General features: G+C 44.8%; 1 protein-coding gene and 2 non-coding genes across 4 annotated transcripts in view; 2 read left to right on the top strand and 1 right to left on the bottom strand.

Moving 5' to 3' along the window:
* Positions 1-1,936: 1,936 nt before the first annotated feature.
* Trnak-uuu lies at positions 1,937-2,009 on the top strand. Its single transcript has one exon. It is a non-coding gene; the product is annotated as a tRNA-Lys (tRNA).
* Positions 2,010-2,301: 292 nt separating this feature from the next.
* Positions 2,302-2,374, bottom strand: Trnak-uuu. Its single transcript has one exon. It is a non-coding gene; the product is annotated as a tRNA-Lys (tRNA).
* An 11,480-nt stretch (positions 2,375-13,854) lies between these two features.
* Pik3c2b (phosphatidylinositol-4-phosphate 3-kinase catalytic subunit type 2 beta) overlaps positions 13,855-18,259 on the top strand; it is a 70,935-nt gene continuing 66,530 nt past the window's right edge. For both annotated transcript variants that reach the window (XM_017797463.2, XM_008830387.3), the window contains exon 1: positions 13,855-14,169. The gene's annotated coding sequence lies outside the window, so the exon portion shown is untranslated. The remainder of the gene's footprint in view (positions 14,170-18,259) is intronic.

Here is an 18,259-nt window from a genome sequence, read left to right as displayed (position 1 = left end):
GGCATTGCACGACACAGGTGCACTCACATACATGCAGGCAATACACTCATACACATAAAATAAAAATAAATATTTTAAAATTTTAATTAATAGAACCTGTGTTTACTTTCTCAAATGAGGTTACTAGAAAATTTCTAATTACATATATGACTTGCATTATATTTCTATTGGATGGTGCTTAAATATCAAGATACACTAGGGTTAGATCGTGGAGTACTTTGAATATTTTACTAAAAAACTATTATAAAAGCTCTTATAAAAAATTTCATAGGTTAGAGTCTTCATGACTCAGCATCCCATTTAAACATCAGTTATATTTGTTTTTCCTGGAGGAGAGGTAGATACTGAGGATTGAACCTAGGTTCTTGCACTTGCCTATAGGCAAGCATTCTACCACTGAGCTACACTTCCAGTGTAGAAACCATTCCACATTACCTCTAGTTAGTGGTATTGGCTTGTGATTTACTGTTTCTAGTGTAACATGAATGGAACGAACCTAATGTGTGCCCCCTTTGAATGGGAAATAGGGATATTGTGTCAGACATAATGTCTCTCTATTGCTTAATGGATAAAGTTCATCCTTTGCCTGAAATTTAATTTTCTCAGCTTTTCTGATTGACTTTCTCATATGCTAAACCTGTGTTGAAGGGTGGATCAGGTCAAAGAGTAGTAAAAGCAAAATCTATAGTTTGTTCTTGTTGTGTCTTTGCTATTATGTCTTTACACATTAAGCATTGTTCTAAATAATGTACAGGTGATACTTAATTCTCACAATCAACTTATTATTCTGAGGCACAGCAAAGTTGCTCAAAGTCCAGCCTTCATAAAGCATTTATCCTTTCAGTTTTTTAGTGTACATGCATCCTTTCTTTGAAACAAACCCTCACTAATTTGAAATGTTTCCTAATGTGATGATATTTTGCAACGTTTCTCATACTCCTATAACATGATATTAATGGCTATATAGCTTTTACATTAGCTGCTGTGGAGATGGTGAAACACTCCCAGCATTTGGGAAGTAGAGTCAGTGGGATCAGGAGTTCAAGGTCATCCTTAACCACATAGTGAGTTCCAGGCCTGGGTACCTGAAATCCTGTTTTGGGTTTTGTTTTGTTTTTTTTTAATTTCCATATTAAGATTGTACCATAATTTATGTAGCCATTTATGTCATTTCCAATGCCATAGTGATCTCTCTTTCTTGGTCTGTCTCTATTTCATTAGGACATCCCTTCCAGTGGCATTGCTAGACTAAAGAAATCGCTCTGAAAACAAGGAAGGAATTAAGGAAAAGTAACAGCCAACCAAGGCTGTTGCTGGTCTCCATTCTTACTCAAGCCAGCTCCACAGCAGAGGCTGTTCTCACTTTACTGATGGCTGCGGACAGGAAGAGCCTCCAACGCCAAGGTCCACACGCTCTCTGCGCGGCTGTGCTGGCTTTCCGGGCTCTGGCATAGTGGGCTTCTGCCCTAGTGTCCCGCTGATGACCTCGAGGTATGCACCACCTAATATTACCTGGCACCTTCACCGCCACTTACAGGACAATCCTGTAAGCACTCCTCCTTTCTCTCACTTGATCCTCCGCATCTCCGTCTAGTTCCGGCAGGTTCGTATTCTCTCTGAAGCCCCCCGCCCCCTTTTTTTTTCTAATGTTGGGTAGCTTTCAGCACTGTCTCCCGTTATAAACGACAAAACAGGTCCGCAGTGTTTCTGCAGCACTTCAGACGCGACTCCCCATCGCTCTGAGCTTACAGATCAAAGCCTGCCAAAAGTGGGCCACAGCCGAATCTCGCCATTGTTAAGGCTGCTAACGCTGAGAAAGTAGCAGATTTTGGACCTTCTGTTTTAACTCTCGCTTGAATACCGACCTTCAGAGGGCGCAGTTGGACAAGGTTCACTGTTCTTATGTAAAGCCTTGTGGAACCCTTTTTGCCTCAGAGCCCGGATAGCTCAGTCGGTAGAGCATCAGACTTTTAATCTGAGGGTCCAGGGTTCAAGTCCCTGTTCGGGCGCTCTTTTTTTGGATTTTTTTCAAATTGACAAAACTACATATTTAGAGGTTAACTCAAACTAATTAAACGCAAGCAATGCCTCATTATCCTTTTGCGGTGAGAAAATTGACACTTCACGCTTCTCATTATGCGTCACCGTTCAAATTGCGACATACGGTAAAAATGAAAGTTTGCAGGTATTTTCACTTTTCCTTCTTAATAATTGTTGAAAATGGGTCTGAATTAGCTTCCTTTTTAACAATTAATGGCTTAGAGTGTGAAATACACTTTGAAAGTAAAGGAAAAGCTGTAGCGCCCGAACAGGGACTTGAACCCTGGACCCTCAGATTAAAAGTCTGATGCTCTACCGACTGAGCTATCCGGGCGCTCTGGAAGAATGTTCCTTTTATATATACTTGATAAAACAGCGACACTGTTTTCTTTTTGACAAAATTTGGTTTTTAATTAGATATAAAGTATATCTTTAATATGATAAAATATTTTTTTTCCCTTTTTTGTTATATTTACTTAAATATATGTGTTTTCCAAGATCGTTTGGTAATTTGTACTTGATAAATATCTACTAAACTCTCTAAAATAAAATTAATGATAATAAATTAGAGAAAAGTGGACAAACAAGGTGACCGTTCAAACTTCAGCATAGGATCACAATCTCCATTGTTTTTCTTTTCTATCACTTTTTTGAGACAGGGTCTCCCTGTAGCACCAGCCGTCCTGGAACACACTATGTAGACCAGGCTGGCCTCAAACTCACAAAGATCCACCTGCCTCTGCCTCCCAAGTGCTGGGATTAAATCTGAACCACATTTTCCCTATTAATGGAAATAATACTGCTATTCACCAGATGGTGGAGGTGTTAGACAAACATTTTTTAATACAAAAGCCAGACTGAGCTGACAACCAGAGGCAACTAGAGGCGGTAATACAGGAAAATAGAAGTAGCTATGAGAGGCAGGTCTGAATTTAGATTGTAAGAAAGAGTTAAATGTCCTAGATTTTGATGGGATTTTTTATTTTCTTCTTTCAGACAAGTGACAGTTTTAAGACAGGCTCCCAGATGAATCCTTCCAAACCAAGGGGACCAAAGAGAAATACTGAGAGTAAAAATTTCCAGATCAATCTAAAATTTCCTACCGTCATTTCAGCAACTCTGACGCACAAGGTGTGGCACACAGAATTATGAAATTTCAAAAACTGATAAGGGAATTCATTTTTGTTTCTTGATTTGAACTTGAAGCTGCTGAATGTAATGAACAAACCCACCCAGCCTCAGTTGGAAAATTTTCCTTTCCTAGAATTGTCTAATTCTTTGAGAACAATGACCAATCAGCTGCATGATCCTGAATAGGTCTGAGTTTTACAAGAGGGAAATTAGTTAGGTAACCTCTAACACAACACACCTTCTAAATCCAAGCTTTTACTAGTCTGTTACTTTTTCCACTGGGAATGAAATAAGAAGCAAGCTCACAATGCACAAGGAATGGTTTAATTCCTTATGATCACCCATTATGTCATAGGCTCTGTACAAGTTATGGGGTAGGAAATGAGTAGAACATACATCCTGCACCAGCCTAGGAAAGAAGGTGGGCACAAAAGCAGACTTTAGCAGAAAGGAATGGATATAGGAGATGAAGACCAACAGGGAAGGATTTACAAAACGGTCAGGGCTTGAGTTCCCAGCAAGAAAACCACATTATTGGAGTTGAGCGGAAGCAGCTATCAGTCATGTGGAAGGAACTGTAATGAGCCAGAGACATTCATTCATTATTTACTTAGAAATATTTTTGTTGGTTTTTGCTTTGTTTGTTTTTGAGCCAGAGTCTCAAAGGTGTATCCCTGGCAGACCTGGAACTCTCTATGTAGACCAAGCTGGCCTGGAGCTTTCTATGAGCACCAAGATGGCCTAGATCACACAGAGATCCACCTGCCTCTGCCTCCTGGAGTGCTAGAATTAAAGGCACACGCCACCACACCAAGGCTAGATATATTTCTTAAGCACTTATTTATTTTTAATATTTTTTTATTTTATGTATATGAGTGTATTGCCTGCATGTATATGAGTGCACCCATGTTGTACAATGCCTTGGAGGTCAGAAGAGGGCTTCGGATTCCCCTGGAACTGGAGTTTAGGGATTTTTCCTTTTTTGTTCACAGGTACCATGTGGGTGCTGGGAATTGAACCCGGGTCCTCTGGATGAGCAGTCAGTGCACTTAACCACTGAGCCATCTCTCCAGCCCAGAGCACTTATTTTTTAAGCAAGAAAAAGCTCCTTGTTTTGTTTCTCTACATGACATGTGGGGATGAATCACACCTTCACATTTCACAGGAGGGGAAATGGAGTTCATCCAGGCTGCCTGAATGGAACAGGAATAACGATCTTTGTGATTTTACCCAAAGGCCTTGTAACATCATATTCCTTTTCTTTCAGGATGATAAAACCAGCTGTTTCTAGTTGAACTGACTAAATGAGATTAAGCAATCAATATACTGCATATGGAGTAGCTCCTATTTCCGAAACTATAAGCTGGATGGCAGGGAGGAAAACAGTAAATCTAAAAGGAACATGGTGAGAGAAAGCTGCATTTAGAGCATGGTGAATAATTCAGACTAGCTGAAGTACCAAGAGGTGGAGACAAGCAGGTCCAAATGAGATCGGCTTAGAAGTGGCATGAAATGGCTGTGCTTCATGTGTGTTGTGTTAAAACACCACCACAGCGCACCTCAGGCTTCTCTAGCATAAATCTTCCTAAAGTGCTCCTTGAAACTTTCCATGTTACACACACTATTGAATTTCTGCTTTTTTTTTTTTTTTTTTTTTTTTTTGTCTTTTTGAGACAGGGTCTCCTTTAGCCCCAGCTGTCCTGGAACTCATTGTGCAGACCAGGCTGGCCTCCAACTCACAAAGATCCGCCTGCCTCTGCCTCCCAAGTGCTGGGATTAAAGGTGTGTACCACCACGCTCAAGTGAATTTCTGCTTTTTAAAAAATATTTTATTATTTTTATTTTATGTGTGTATTGCCTGCATGTAAGTGCACCCATGTCATGAAATGTCCTCGGAGGTCAGGAGAAGGTGTCAGATCTCCTGGAACTGGAGTTACAACTGTTGTTAGCCACCATGTGGGTGCTGGGAATCAAACCCGGGTCCTCTGTAAGAGCAGTCAGTGCTCCTCCAGCCCCTTTCTTTATTTTTTTAAATGTTTAAATTTATTTTTGGATTACATGTATAAGTGGTTTGCCTGCATATATGTAAGTTCACCTGTACATGTAATGTCCTTGGAGGCCAGAAGAGGGCATCGGATTCCCTGGAACTGGAATTAGTGATGGTCGTTAGCTTCCATGTGGGTGCTGCGAACTGAACCTCAGTCCTCTATGAGAGCAGCCTGGCTCTTAACCACTGTGCCATCTCTCCAGTCCCTAGACTGTTGAATTTCATTCAACACTAGAGGGCAGGCTAAACTCATCTATTCTGTATGTGGAGCTTCTATTTCTTTTGGCGTTTGTTTGCTTATAATAATAATGTAATTATTTTTAAAAATATTTTATTCATTATTTTTATTTTGTGTGTATGAATGTATTGCTTGCATGTAGGTAAGTGCACCCGTGTCCTGCAATGCCCATGGAGGACAGAAGAGGCTGTTGGATCCCCTGGAACTGGAGGTATAGACAGGTGTTAGCTGCCATGTGGGTGCTGGGATTCAAACCCGGGTCTTCTGCAGAAACAACCAATGTCTTCTGCACGAACAACCAGTGTTCTTAATTGCTGAGCCGTCTCTCCAGCCCCTATAATTATAATTCTTGATTAATAATAATACTAATTATTATTATTTAGATAGTCTCATGGAGCTCACTCAGTCTGCCCCCTCCCCCCCCGCAACCCGGTCCCCAGGCCTGGAGTACTGAGATTACTGGTATGTGGCACACAATTAACTCAGACTTCATAGATTTCAAGAGCTTAATTTCACCCCCTAATAATTATTTTCCAGTTAATGCTATTTTGTTTTGTTTTTTGATAGGGTCTTGCTATCTATAGCCCAGACTGGCCTCAAATTCACAAACCTCTTGCTCACTCATTCTCCCAAGTGCTAGGAATGTCCAGCTCCCACTAATTCTTTTTATTTTATATATTATTTTTATTTTATGAGTGTATTGCCTGCTTGTGTGTAAGTGCACCCATGCTGTGCAATGTACACTGAGCTCAGACGAAGGCATCAGGTCACCTAGAACTGGAGTCACATATGGTTGTTAACCACCATGTGAGTGCTGGGAATCGAACCTGGGTCTTCTGCAAGAGCAGTCAGTGCTCTTAACGGCTGAGCCATCTCTCCAGCCTCTAATTCTTTTAACTTCTGCCTGCTTGTGTGTAAGTGCACCCATGCTGTGCAATGTACACTGAGCTCAGACGAAGGCATCAGGTCACCTAGAACTGGAGTCACATATGGTTGTTAACCACCATGTGAGTGCTGGGAATCGAACCTGGGTCTTCTGCAAGAGCAGTCAGTGCTCTTAACGGCTGAGCCATCTCTCCAGCCTCTAATTCTTTTAACTTCAGTTTCTTTCTTGTAAAACCATGTGTCTCAGACTTTGTTTATGTTTATGCTCTCTCTCTCTCTCTCTCTCTCTCTCTCTCTCTCTCTCTCTCATTGAGAACATGAAGCTCTACATTCCTAGCAAATGCAACTACTGACTAGAGTCACTATGCTTTACATTAGATTCCTCAACATTTGTAACTGAAAGTTCTGTCCTCTTAGTAACAGCTCCCTTATCTCACACCACTGTACCCTCAGCCCCTGGCAATGTTCATTCTGTTTTCTGCTTCTATCAGTCTGACTTTTTTGATTTTCATATAAATGAAATTGCATAGTATTTTTCTTTTTGTATCTGGCCTATTTCACTGAGTATAATATCTTTCAGGTTCATTATGCAGTTGGAAATGACGGTTTCCTTCATTCTTATGGTTGAGTAGTATTCCACAGTGGATATGTGTCACATCTTTTTATACACTCATTTGTTCCTGGGCACTTAAGGTGGGCACTTGGCTGTTACAAATAGTGCTGCAATGATGAGGCTGGCCTGGAACCTGGTGTTGACCAGCAGGTCTCAAACTTGCAGCAATCCTCCTGCCTCTGCCTCCTGAGGCCCGGGGTTATAGGCGTTGGCCTTGTGCCGCTCATGTTTCTAGTAATAACATTTTAACTAATATGGGATAGTAGCTTGCTGTGGTCTTGTTATTGTTTTGGACACAGGCTATCATTTAACCAAGGCTGGCCTTGTACTCTGTAAGTAGCTGAGGATGGCCTTGAACGCCTGACTTCCCTACCTCCACTTCCTACTATGGAGCTACCTACAGAGTTCCAGCTTGGAGCTCACAGAGATTCCCTCTGCCTCTGGCTCCAGAGTGCTGGGACTAACATGTGCTACCATGCACAGTGAACTTACGGTTTTATGTGGTTCATCCTGAGTCTCTGCAGTGGTACATCTAGGTGTCTAGCACAGAGATAGTTGTGAGTTAAATACAGGTGTGGTGAAGAGACCGAAGGCACATCAGTAACAGTGAAATTTTAGGCCAACTAGAAGATATTTGACTTGAGAGGGGCTTCCAAAGTCTCCCCAAGTGAATAGCAAGTGTAGATGCCTACTTAGAGACCTCACCTACTAAAACCACTGCTTAGTGTTTGGAGCTGATGCTATTGACAAGGTACAAAGAAGTTACTCCTTACAGAGGAGATATTTCAAGTGTCCAGTGGAGCCAGGTATAGTGGTGTAGGCCTGTAATCAGTCCCTGTGCTTCAGGCAGAGGCTGGAAGATTCTGAGTTTGAGGTCAGACCAGACTATAGTGAATAAAAATACCCTCACCCCTGCCACAAAAAAGAACGGGGGTGGGGGTGGGGAGAACTTGAGAGATGGCTCAATTGGTAAAGTGCTTGCCTCAAAAACATAATGACCTGAGTTCAGATCCCCAGAATCTATGCTTTAAAAAAAATGTTCAACATTGTGATTCACTTGTAATCCTAGAGACAGTGATGGGAACAGACAAGGTGGGTCCTAGGTGCTTGCTGGCCAGCTAGTTGTGCCTGCCCAGCAAAATTTCAGGACATTGGGAGGCAAACAAAAGGAGGAAGGCACCTGAGGAATGAATGACATCAGAGATTATCTTCTGTCACACACACACACACACACACACACATATGTGCACCCATGGATATGTGCACCCACATATATGTACACCCACATAAAATATACATAAGAAAGAAGAATCAAAATAAAAAAGTATGTGTAGACACTTTCCAGAGGCCCTGAAGGGAAACTTTCTTGGAGAACAAGTTGTGGGGTATATTTGTTTGTTATTGTTGCCATAACAAATTAACCCATATTTAGGAGATTTTAAAATATCAAGAGCTAGGGCTAGGGCTGCAGCTCAGTGGTAGGGTGCTTGCCTCTCAAGCATGACAGCCTAGGTTCAATCCCCAGCACTGCCAAACAAAACAATACAGGGCCGAGTGTGTGTCCCACACCTGTAATCTCAGCACTTGGGAGGTGGAGGCAAGGAGGACACCGATTTCAAGGCCAGCCTTGGCCAAACAGAGCAAATGTGAGGCCAGCTGGGCTAGTCTCAAAATCAAATCCCCCCCAAACCAAATGTATGACCTTAGTATTCTGTGTGTCAGAAATCTGCTATGAGGCTCACAGAAGTAAAGTCCAGGGGTCAGCTATGCTGTGCTATTTCTGTTCCTTGTCTTTTCCAATTTCTAGAGAAGCTCCACCCAATTTGACAGCCTGACAGGCTGCTTTTTTCTAATCATTCTTCCATCATCACATTTCCCTTTGACTTCTTCAGCTTAGAAAGACTATCTAGTTTTAAGGGCTGGTGTGATTGGATTGGATCTGCCTGGATAATCTAAGATAATCTCTGAATCGCAAATCCTTAATTTAATCATACCTGTAAAATTCCTTTGCCTCATAAGATAGCACCTTCATTTCCTCCAGGACTTAAAAATGGCCATTTCTTTCTTTGGGAGGCCATTTTGTGCCAGCACATAGAACAGGTGCTGCTCTGAGCAGACAGGGATGAGTGAGAAAGTCTTGTCCTCTGAGGCCAGATTGAAAAGCAAGGGCCACTTGTGAGAGGTCTCATAGACTTTCTCTAGAAATTTGAACTTGAAATTATAAGGAGCCATATGCTCATTCAATAAATTTTTGTTGAACATATACTTTGTGCCAGACCCTTTGTAGGCTTTATGAATATGGAAGTTTAAAAACTAAAGTAGGACTGGAGAGATGGCTCAGCAGTTAAGAGAGTATACTGCAACCTGGTGTTGTGGCACATGCCTTTAACCCCAGCACTCAGAGGCAGAGGCAGGTGGATCTCTGTGAGTTCAACACCAGCCTGGTCTATGTAGAGAGTTCCAGACCAGCTGAGGCTATAGGGCGACTTTGTCTCAGAAAGACCAAAAAAGAGAAAAAGTGTACTGCTCTTGCAGATGATCTGAGTTCAGTTCCTAGCACCCATGTAAGTCAACTCACAACTGTTCCTAGGAGATCTGGTGTCCAAAGACACCTGTACTCATGTGTGTATACCCACAAATAGACATGCGCATATATACACAATTTATAAATTTATTTGTCTTTTTTTTTTTTTTTTTTTTTTTGAGACAGGGTCTCCCTGTAGCCCCAGCTGGCCTGGAACTCTGTGTAGATTGTAGATCAGCTCACCTCGAACTCACAGGGATCCACCTGCCTCTGCCTCCCAAGTGCTGGGATTAAAGCCGTGCACCAACCTGCCGGGCATAATTTATAAATTAAAAAAAAAAAAAGTGAAGAAAAATCAGGGCTGCAGAGATGGCTCAGTGGTCAAGAGCACATTTTGATCTTGCAGAAGACCAAGTATCCAAGTAGCCACCTTGGGTGACTCACAACTCCAACTCCAGAAGATCTGATGCTCTCTTCTGGTCTCCATGAGCACTGCATTTATCTGCACTGCCCCCCACCCCATGCCTATGCATAATCAAAAATAAAAATAAAAATAAAATCTTTTTTTTGGTCTTTTTGAGATAGGGTCTCCCTGTAGCCCCAGCCGTCCTGGAACTCACTGTGTAGACCAGGCTGGCCTTGAACTCACAGAGATCCGCCTGCCTCTGCAGATGATAAAAATCTATTTTTTAAAAAAAAAGAAAAATCAAGCCAGAACCAGGCATGTTTATAATCCTAGCACTGAGGAGATTGAGGCAGGAGGATCAAGATTTCAAGGTTAGTCTTTACTGCATGAGATCTTGTCTTAAAAAAAACAAAACAGGGCCAGGAGTGGTGGTACACACCTTTAATCCCAGCACTTGGGAAGCAGAAGCAGGTGGATCTTTGTGAGTTTGAGACCAGCCTGGTCTACATAGTGAGTTCCAGGACAGCTGGGGCTACAAGGAGACCCTGTTTCAAAAAAGGACAAAAAAGACAAAACAAAACCAAAAACAAAGGAAGCTGGGCATGGTGGCACATGCTTTTAATCCCAGAGTTTGGGAGGCAGAGGCAGGTACATCTCTGTGAGTTCAAGGCCAGCTTGGTCTACCTACTGAGTTAAAAACAACAACAACAAAACAAAAAGCAAAACAAAATGTACTAGGATCAAAAAATTCAGAGTTCACATGCTAGTTGATTTTAAGTAAAGGATACAGATGTTTGTGCTAGAGAAAAGATCGTGGAGTCTGAATAAAACTAAAGATAAGTCTCTTTACTACTTCAAGATTTGTAACCTCGGACCAACAAGATGGCTCAGTGAAGATGCTTCACCAAGCCTGACAATCTAATTCAGTCCCTAAGACCCACATTATAGGGGAGAGCTGACTCCCACAACTTGTTGGACCTCCATATAGGCACAATGACACACTCCTCTGACCTTCATATAGGCACAATGATACCTGCTTTCTCCTCCTAAATAAGTAAATGTAATAAAAATTATTTTGAACTGAGGGTGGTGTTACAAGCCTTTTAATCCCAGCACTAGGGAGGCAGATGGAAGGCAGATCTTTGTTAGTTGGAGGCCAGTTTGATTTACATAGTAAGTTCTAGACCATCCAGCATTACATAGCCTGTATTAAAAAAAAAAATTCATAGCCCTTTCTCACATCATATTAGAATATCCAGTGCTAGCTGTGGCCTCAACTCAGCTAATCCCGTTCTCTGTAAATAGCTACTGCTGTCATCCCTAGCCTTTTCTTGGTGCCAGGGATCAAACCAGGGTCTATGCATACTGAACTTATACCCCCACCTCCTTGTTTTATTTTAAGGCCGTTTTAGAAGCTTAACCATTTTCCTTAAATCTTCAATGGTGTCTTGATTCCTTTTTCTCTTGCTAAGAGGCTATCAAGTGGCAACCATTTCTCTCAGAGTAGTTTCTGGATTTACCAACGTACAATGTGTCTACTTATAAATCTCCCCAGTCAAAGACTCCCAGGCATCCCCATCCCATGTACTTCAATCCCACCTCCTTTCGGAAGTGTTCATCCTCTTCCTCTTTCTCATTGGTCTTACCTCTCAGCATATGAACATGTTTCTTTTTCATCTTAAAATAGAAGAAAAGCAAGATAGGTGTGGTGGGTTCACAACTATAGTCCCAGCACTCAGGAGACAGAGGCAAGAGGATCATGAGTTTGAAGTCAGCCTGAGCTACATAGTGAGTTCAAGGCTAGCCTGAGCTTCATGTGAAACTGTGTCAAATAATTATAATAATGCCCCTCTTGATCCTGCATTCTCCTGTCTACCTCCTTGTATTTTTTCTCTTTAGATATCAAGCTTCCAGGTGTGTCATTTAGTCTTCAAGCCACTAGAACCTGGCCTAACACTCAGGCTTCCCCTCCTAGTGTCTCACCCAGGGTTGTCCACAATTAAGGTTTCTTTCCATTTGCCCAGATTTCATATTCAATGAGAACAAAACAATATTCCAAAAACATCCTTCTGAGCCTGGCTTGGTGGTGTCCTCCCTAATCCCAGCACTCACAAGGCAGATGCAGGCAGAGGCCAGCCTGGTCTACAAAGGGAGTTCCAAGCCAGATGGGGCTACAGGGCAGCCCTGTCTCAAGACAAACTAACTAGCTAAGTAACACCTTCAGAATTATGAACTCACTTTTATTGTTGTTTCTTGTTGAGACAAGATTTCTTCACGAACCTGAGGCTGGTTCACCTGCCTTGCCAGCCTGGCCTGCCTCACTGGTTCACCTGCCTCAGGACTGCAGGTACACACTACCACTCAGCTGTGAACTCATGTCTTAAATTATTTTCTCCTCAGAGGACCCCTTCTAGTTGTTGAAATCCTCTTCCTAATTCTCCTTTTGAGTTCCTACTCCACTACTTCCAACCTAGGAAGACCTTTAGCTATTGTCTCCTGGAAAACTGCTCAGGTTTATCACAGAGTTTCATATTAATAAAAAAAAAATTGCTGGGCACGGTGGGGCATGCCTTGAGTCCCAGCACTCAGAGGCAGGCAGAGCTCTGTGAGTTCAAGGCCAGCCTGATCAACATAGTGAGTTCCAGGCCAGCTGGGGCTACAAGAAGACCAAATAAATAAAATAAATAAATATAAATAAATAAAATCTCCAGTTTGTGTGTGCGCGCGCGTGTGTGTGTGTGTGTGTGTGTGTGTGTGTGTGTGTGTGTGTATTTTTTGAGACAAGGTCTCCCAGCTGACCTGGAACTCCCTATGTGACCCAGACTAGCCTAGATCTTGACTGCCAGTCTCTGCCTCCCTTGTGCTAGGATTAAAAGCATGCACCTCAGGGCTGGAGAGATGGCTCAGTGGTTAAGAACACTGGTTATTCTTGCAGAAGATCCGGGTTCGAATCCCAGCACCCACATGGCAGGTAACAACTGTCCCTAACTCCAGTCCGGATACCGCTAGCCTCTTGTGGATAGCCTCTTCTGACAGGCAAGGGCATTGCATGATACGGTGCACTCACTTACCTACGTGAAGGCAATACACTCATACACATTAAAATAAAATTTAAAAAGTAAAAATTTAAAAGCACGCACCTCACCACACCCGGTTTGGACTTTGACATGGTAACTAGCATCATAAATACTTCTTGAGGCAAGGCAAGGGAAGTTTCCATGGGAGCCGAAGCCTTCTGAGCCGAATCTGGGTGACTGAGAACCCCAGCACCTAAAGGGGTACCGAGGAGGAAGACTGAAAACAGGGGCTGATCTTCACAACGGGACTGGTAAGAAAAAAGAAAGGAAGGCAGGGAACAGAGAACAAGATGCATGTTTGAGGAAAAGGTAGTTTGAGATCCGAGACTCTAGTTTTCATGCAAGCCAAATGCAAATGTGGACCTGGCCAGTACTGGGTGGAGCCTTTAGGAAAATGCTTGACACCTGAGCTCAAAGAAAGGTAGAGAAAATAATAAATACAATGTATCGAAGTTTTTTTGGTATCTTAATTGGGCAGAAGGGTCCTTTGCTTCCCTTTCCCCCTCAGGTTGGGAGAGCCCCTTGGGCAAACCGGAGAAAAAAGTGCCAAGTGTGGAGACAGTCTCCCCTCCAGCACCTCCACCCTCACGGTGGCAGTTCTTTCGGGCACCACTAGCATAATTATGAGGGCCATTCCTGGAGGCGATAACTGAACGTGCACCCCCTGACCCTCCCAATGAGTGATCTGGCCTGCTTTCACCTGATCCCAAGCCAGGTTCCAGCTAGAAAGTAACGACCATCTGCAAAAACCCTCGCCCAAGCGGGAAGCAGGAATGCAGGCGCTGGGGTCCGCCCGGGACGCCGGCGCCGCGCCCCCGCGCACCGTGCGGGGGCGGAGGGAGGGAGGGAGCCCCGGTTCCCGCCGCCCCGCCCTCCGGATCGGGCCGCTTGGGGATTCGGCGTGGCGGCTGCAGCCGGTGGCCTGGGCCGCCCGTCCTGGCTGGTTCCGGAGCCTCGCGCCGTGCTGTGCGCCGGCTGTCCGGGAGATGGCTTCTCCCTTCTCGCCGGCTGCTCGTGCTATTGTCTCACCCGGGGCTGTCTAACCGCGAGCTCGCCCAAGCTCCGCCCGGAGCGCATCGGCCCCAGACAGGCTCCTGCACCGGGGGACCCCGCAGCCCGTGCACGGCTGGACGGGCGCTGAGCGGCCCGGAGCCGCAGGAAGAGCCGAGGCGGTGCGGAGCCCAGGTCGGCTGGACAGACAGTCGCAGGTAGGACGCGCACGCGGCGAGAAGCACCACCCCGGGGCTGCGGGGCGCCCGGACTAGGGGCCGCGAGGGCAGCCAGTGCGGCCAGCGCTCGGCTCCCGCCCTAGCGCAGCAGCGCGAGGGGCAACAATGCAGCGCCGCGACGGCGCCCGGGAGCCCAGCCCTGCCGGGACCAGCAGGTTGCTTGTTCCCACCCCACCGGCGCCTGAGGCCGGCATCCCGAGGCCGGCACGCCGCCGCCTCCGGGAACACACTTCCTGGCTGCAGCTTCAGCTGCAGGGAGATCTGAGCCAGCCCACCGCTTTGGGGCTTGTCTGTGTATTAGTTTAAGAGGAAAAAATAAAAAGCAAAACCTGTCCCGCAGTGGGGGTGATGGGAGTGGAACCTTCCCGTGCAGCGGGTTAGAGAAGTCAGGGGACTATATACATTTTTTTTTTTTTTTTTAAGCCAAGCGGACGGTAGGATTGGCCTTATAAGGATACCGCAGCAAAAGACTGAATTCTTGCAGAAGGAACTGGGACCCTCAGGCCCGAGTTCACGGCCCCTCTGGGAAGGTGCTCCTCCTCTGGGCTGTACTTGTCGCTCATTTTTCAGCTCCAGACCTCAGTGGTTTTGGTATTGGGGAGTGACAGCAGCAGAAGCCCTGGCAAGGCTGCAGAGCTGGGATGGGGTGGGAAGCCCTGGCAGGCCTCCTGGGCTGTGGAAAGCGGTTACCAAATGTATGAGGTTAGTGTATACACCCTATTTGCCTGAGGTTGGAGTGAGTGTGGAATATGCCATCGCTCTTGCTCCTTCAAGCTAACCTTCAGGCCCTACACCTCAACTCAGTTTTAGGATCTTTGTGGCTTCCCTGCCCCATCCCAGTCAGGCTTGGGATGAAGTCCTATTGTCTTTGGCTGCCCTCGTATTTTTCTTCAACTTGGAGAGTTCTGTGCCTTGGGCTGATAGGTCCCAGCAGGCCCCACAGGTTCTCTAGCGTATAGCTACCTGGGCCCCTCCTTTTCTCTAAACAACCTGCTTGTCCCGGATATGGTGAATCGTAAGCAATCTGCACTAAACCCTAGCCCCCAAACAGTCTTGAATAAAAACTTACTCCATTGCTTCTCTTTGGCCTTGGAAAGATAGTCAAAGGAGAAATGGCCCAGGAGTGGGAACGCTGACCCCACTCACATATTCTTCCTGTCTCCAGCTGCAGCTGCACATCCTAGCACACAGAGGCCTTAGGAACCAAAACTCCTCCAGAGCCTGGCAGTCCCATTTGGGGCTTCAGCCATGGAAAAATTAAGTCCAGGCACATTTTATAGCCCGGCCTGGCAGCCGGCATCTGAAAAGACAGTGGCTTTGAGCCAGAATCCTAGACCCAAGGCTGCTGCTGCTTCTTTGGCTTTTAGGTGATCCTAAGGTTTGATTTTGTGGCTCAGTGCTTATTGCTAAGGGCATGGGTGTGTGTGTCTGAATCTGATCAGTCAGGCAGCCTGTTAATCTTTCTCTCCACTGGAAACACAGGTGAGGGAGGGTCAGTTTATCTGGGTACTGGGGATTTTTCTGAGGTGCCCTTTTGGATGGTTGCCTGTGTTTTTGCCATGATCCAATTGTGCTCTTACAGACACTCCACGCCCTTATGGGCCTTTGGGTCCTTTTGTGGTGCTCCATCCCAGCACTTTACAGGTGTCTCATGGCTGTAGGGGCCTGCAGAGAGAAAAATGAGTCTGTTTCTTAGAGGGGTTATAATTAACCATAAACTTCAAGCACCTCCTACTTCCAGGATGTGAATTTGGACACCAAAAAGAGGAGTGGTCTGGAAAACCTTCATGAGGCCCAGTTTTGAGTCTGGTGAGACTTACTTCCTAATGTGTGAACAGGGCAATTTGTGAACTTGATTTCATTTGCATATTTGCAAAATGGGAGGAAAAATATCTGTGGCTCATAAGATTGTTTTAAACTTTGTTAAAATTTAAAAATTAAATTTATTTTTAGTTTATGTATGTTTTGCTTGCATGTATGTAAGAGTGCCATGTGCATGCAGTGTCCGCGGAAGTCAGAAGAGGGCATGGAATCCAATGGAACTGGAGTTAGGATGGTTGTTAGCCTCCATATGGGCGCTGGGAACTGAATCCCAGTCCTCTGCAAGTGCTGTCTGTGCTCTTAACCACTGAACTATCTCTCCAGCTCCCTTATAATTTTTTTTTTATCTTTTTGAGACAGGGTCTCCCTGTAGCCCCAGCTGTCCTGGAACTCACTATGTAGACCAGGCTGGCCTCGAACTCACAGAGATCCGCCTGCCTCTGCCTCCTCTGAATGCTGGGACTAAAGGCATGCGCCACCACACCGCCACCACACCCGGTATGTGTTCCTTCTTAAATAGGGTTGACTGATAGGAGCTGAGAGAGAAAAATAACATAATAATTGTAGAGGATTAGAGAGAAACACTTTCCAAAGGCTGCCTGCTGCCTGTAGACAGGTTAATGCTGACCCTGCAAATAATATAATAGCGAACACTTACTGATGTCAGCCTGCTAGGACATGACAGAGGTGGGATTTGAAGCAGGCAACCTCATACCCTGTGCTCTACCCTGCATACCCTATTCTCAGAGCTCTGTACCACTAGCAGAAAGAGAACAGAAAGGGGGGCAGCAGAAATGTGGGATCCACTTGTTATAGATTCCTTGAATGCCCAAGACATGGCACCAGACCAGAACCTATGTTAGATAATAAACTTCTCAATAACAGGGCCCAGGAAGATGCACTTCCTGTTCCAGCTCCAGTACAGCTGAGTGCCTCCTTAATTCCAGTTGTTAGGGAATGGTAGCAAATATGTGAGAATTCTCAGGCTCCTACCTTCCTTGCTTGCTTTCCTTGTGTTGTCACTGAATCTCTCTCTACCTTTTGTTCAAGAATTGGAATAACCAAATCAAGTCTTTTGTTTTCCCTAGATCAAGACATTTTGCCAACTTATGAACCATGCGGGTAGTAGATTTGGGTTTAGTGTGCTCTAGGAAAATTAAGGCAGCTTTCTTGGTTTTGTTTGTTTGCTTTTGTTTTTCTAAGAGTGGTTTCACCATGTAGCCCTGCCTTGCCGGGAACTCTTTGTAAACCAGGCTGGCCTCGAACTCAGAGATCTGCCTGCCTCTACTTCTCAAGAGTTGGGATTAAAGGTATGTACTACCATGCCCTGCCCAGCATTCTCGTTTTATTTTATTTATTATTTTTAGTTAGTGTGTATGAGTGTAATGCCTGCATGTGTGTAAGTGCACCCGTGTTGTGCCATGCCTTCCGAGGTCAGAAGAAGGTGTCAGATCCCCTGAAACTGGAGTTACAGATGGTTGTTAGCCACCATGTGGGTGCTGGGAGTCAAACCAGGGTCCTCTGCAAGAGCAGCCAGTGCTCTTAACTGCTAAACCATCTCTGTAGCCTTCCGCTTTCTTGTTTTAATATGTTCATATTGGCTTGGTTTGGTATGTGTGTGTGTGTGTATGTGTGTTGTATGTATGTTCATGTGTCTAAGTGTGGATACACGTGTGCCTGGCATACATGTGGAAGTCAGAGGACACCACTTTCCATTTCCCAACACAACTGCATCCAGCTTTTGTGTGGGTTCCAGGGATCCAAACTCAGGTCTCAGGATTGCATGGCACGTACTCCCCAGCCCCTGGTATCTATCTTGTAAAACAAACGTGAAAGATGATTCTTATATTTCCTGTGATCATATAAAGTTAGAACTGAGAAGGACCTTGGAGATAACCTCCTTGAGAAGTGGCTTCAGGGTCACAGGTTTGTTGGCTGCCTGGGAACTTGATGTTGGCTCCACAGATGAGGAGAGTATCTACCCTTCCTCTGTTTCAGCCCTTGAGCCAACACTGTCACTGAATTCCTTGTTGGGAAATTCCCCTCCAGAGCCCAGGAAATAGAATTCACTCACTTCTGAAATCTCCCCTGGTTAAGGAGACTAAGAACTCCTGCCATGTATTCCTTCCTCCCCTGAGAGCTCCCCGTAGGAAGCCTCACACAGGATCGAATTTCAAAGTGAAGTCAAAGATCATTTGCCACTTTGGAAATATGTCCTTTCACTATAACTGTACCATTCCTGCTACTC

The sequence above is a fragment of the Nannospalax galili genome, unplaced genomic scaffold (assembly GCF_000622305.1).
Source record: "Nannospalax galili isolate Female #2095 unplaced genomic scaffold, S.galili_v1.0 scaffold113, whole genome shotgun sequence".
Lineage (NCBI taxonomy): Eukaryota > Metazoa > Chordata > Mammalia > Rodentia > Spalacidae > Nannospalax > Nannospalax galili.
Note: the sequence above shows the minus strand (reverse complement) of the source record. Positions and strands in the feature narration are given on the sequence as shown.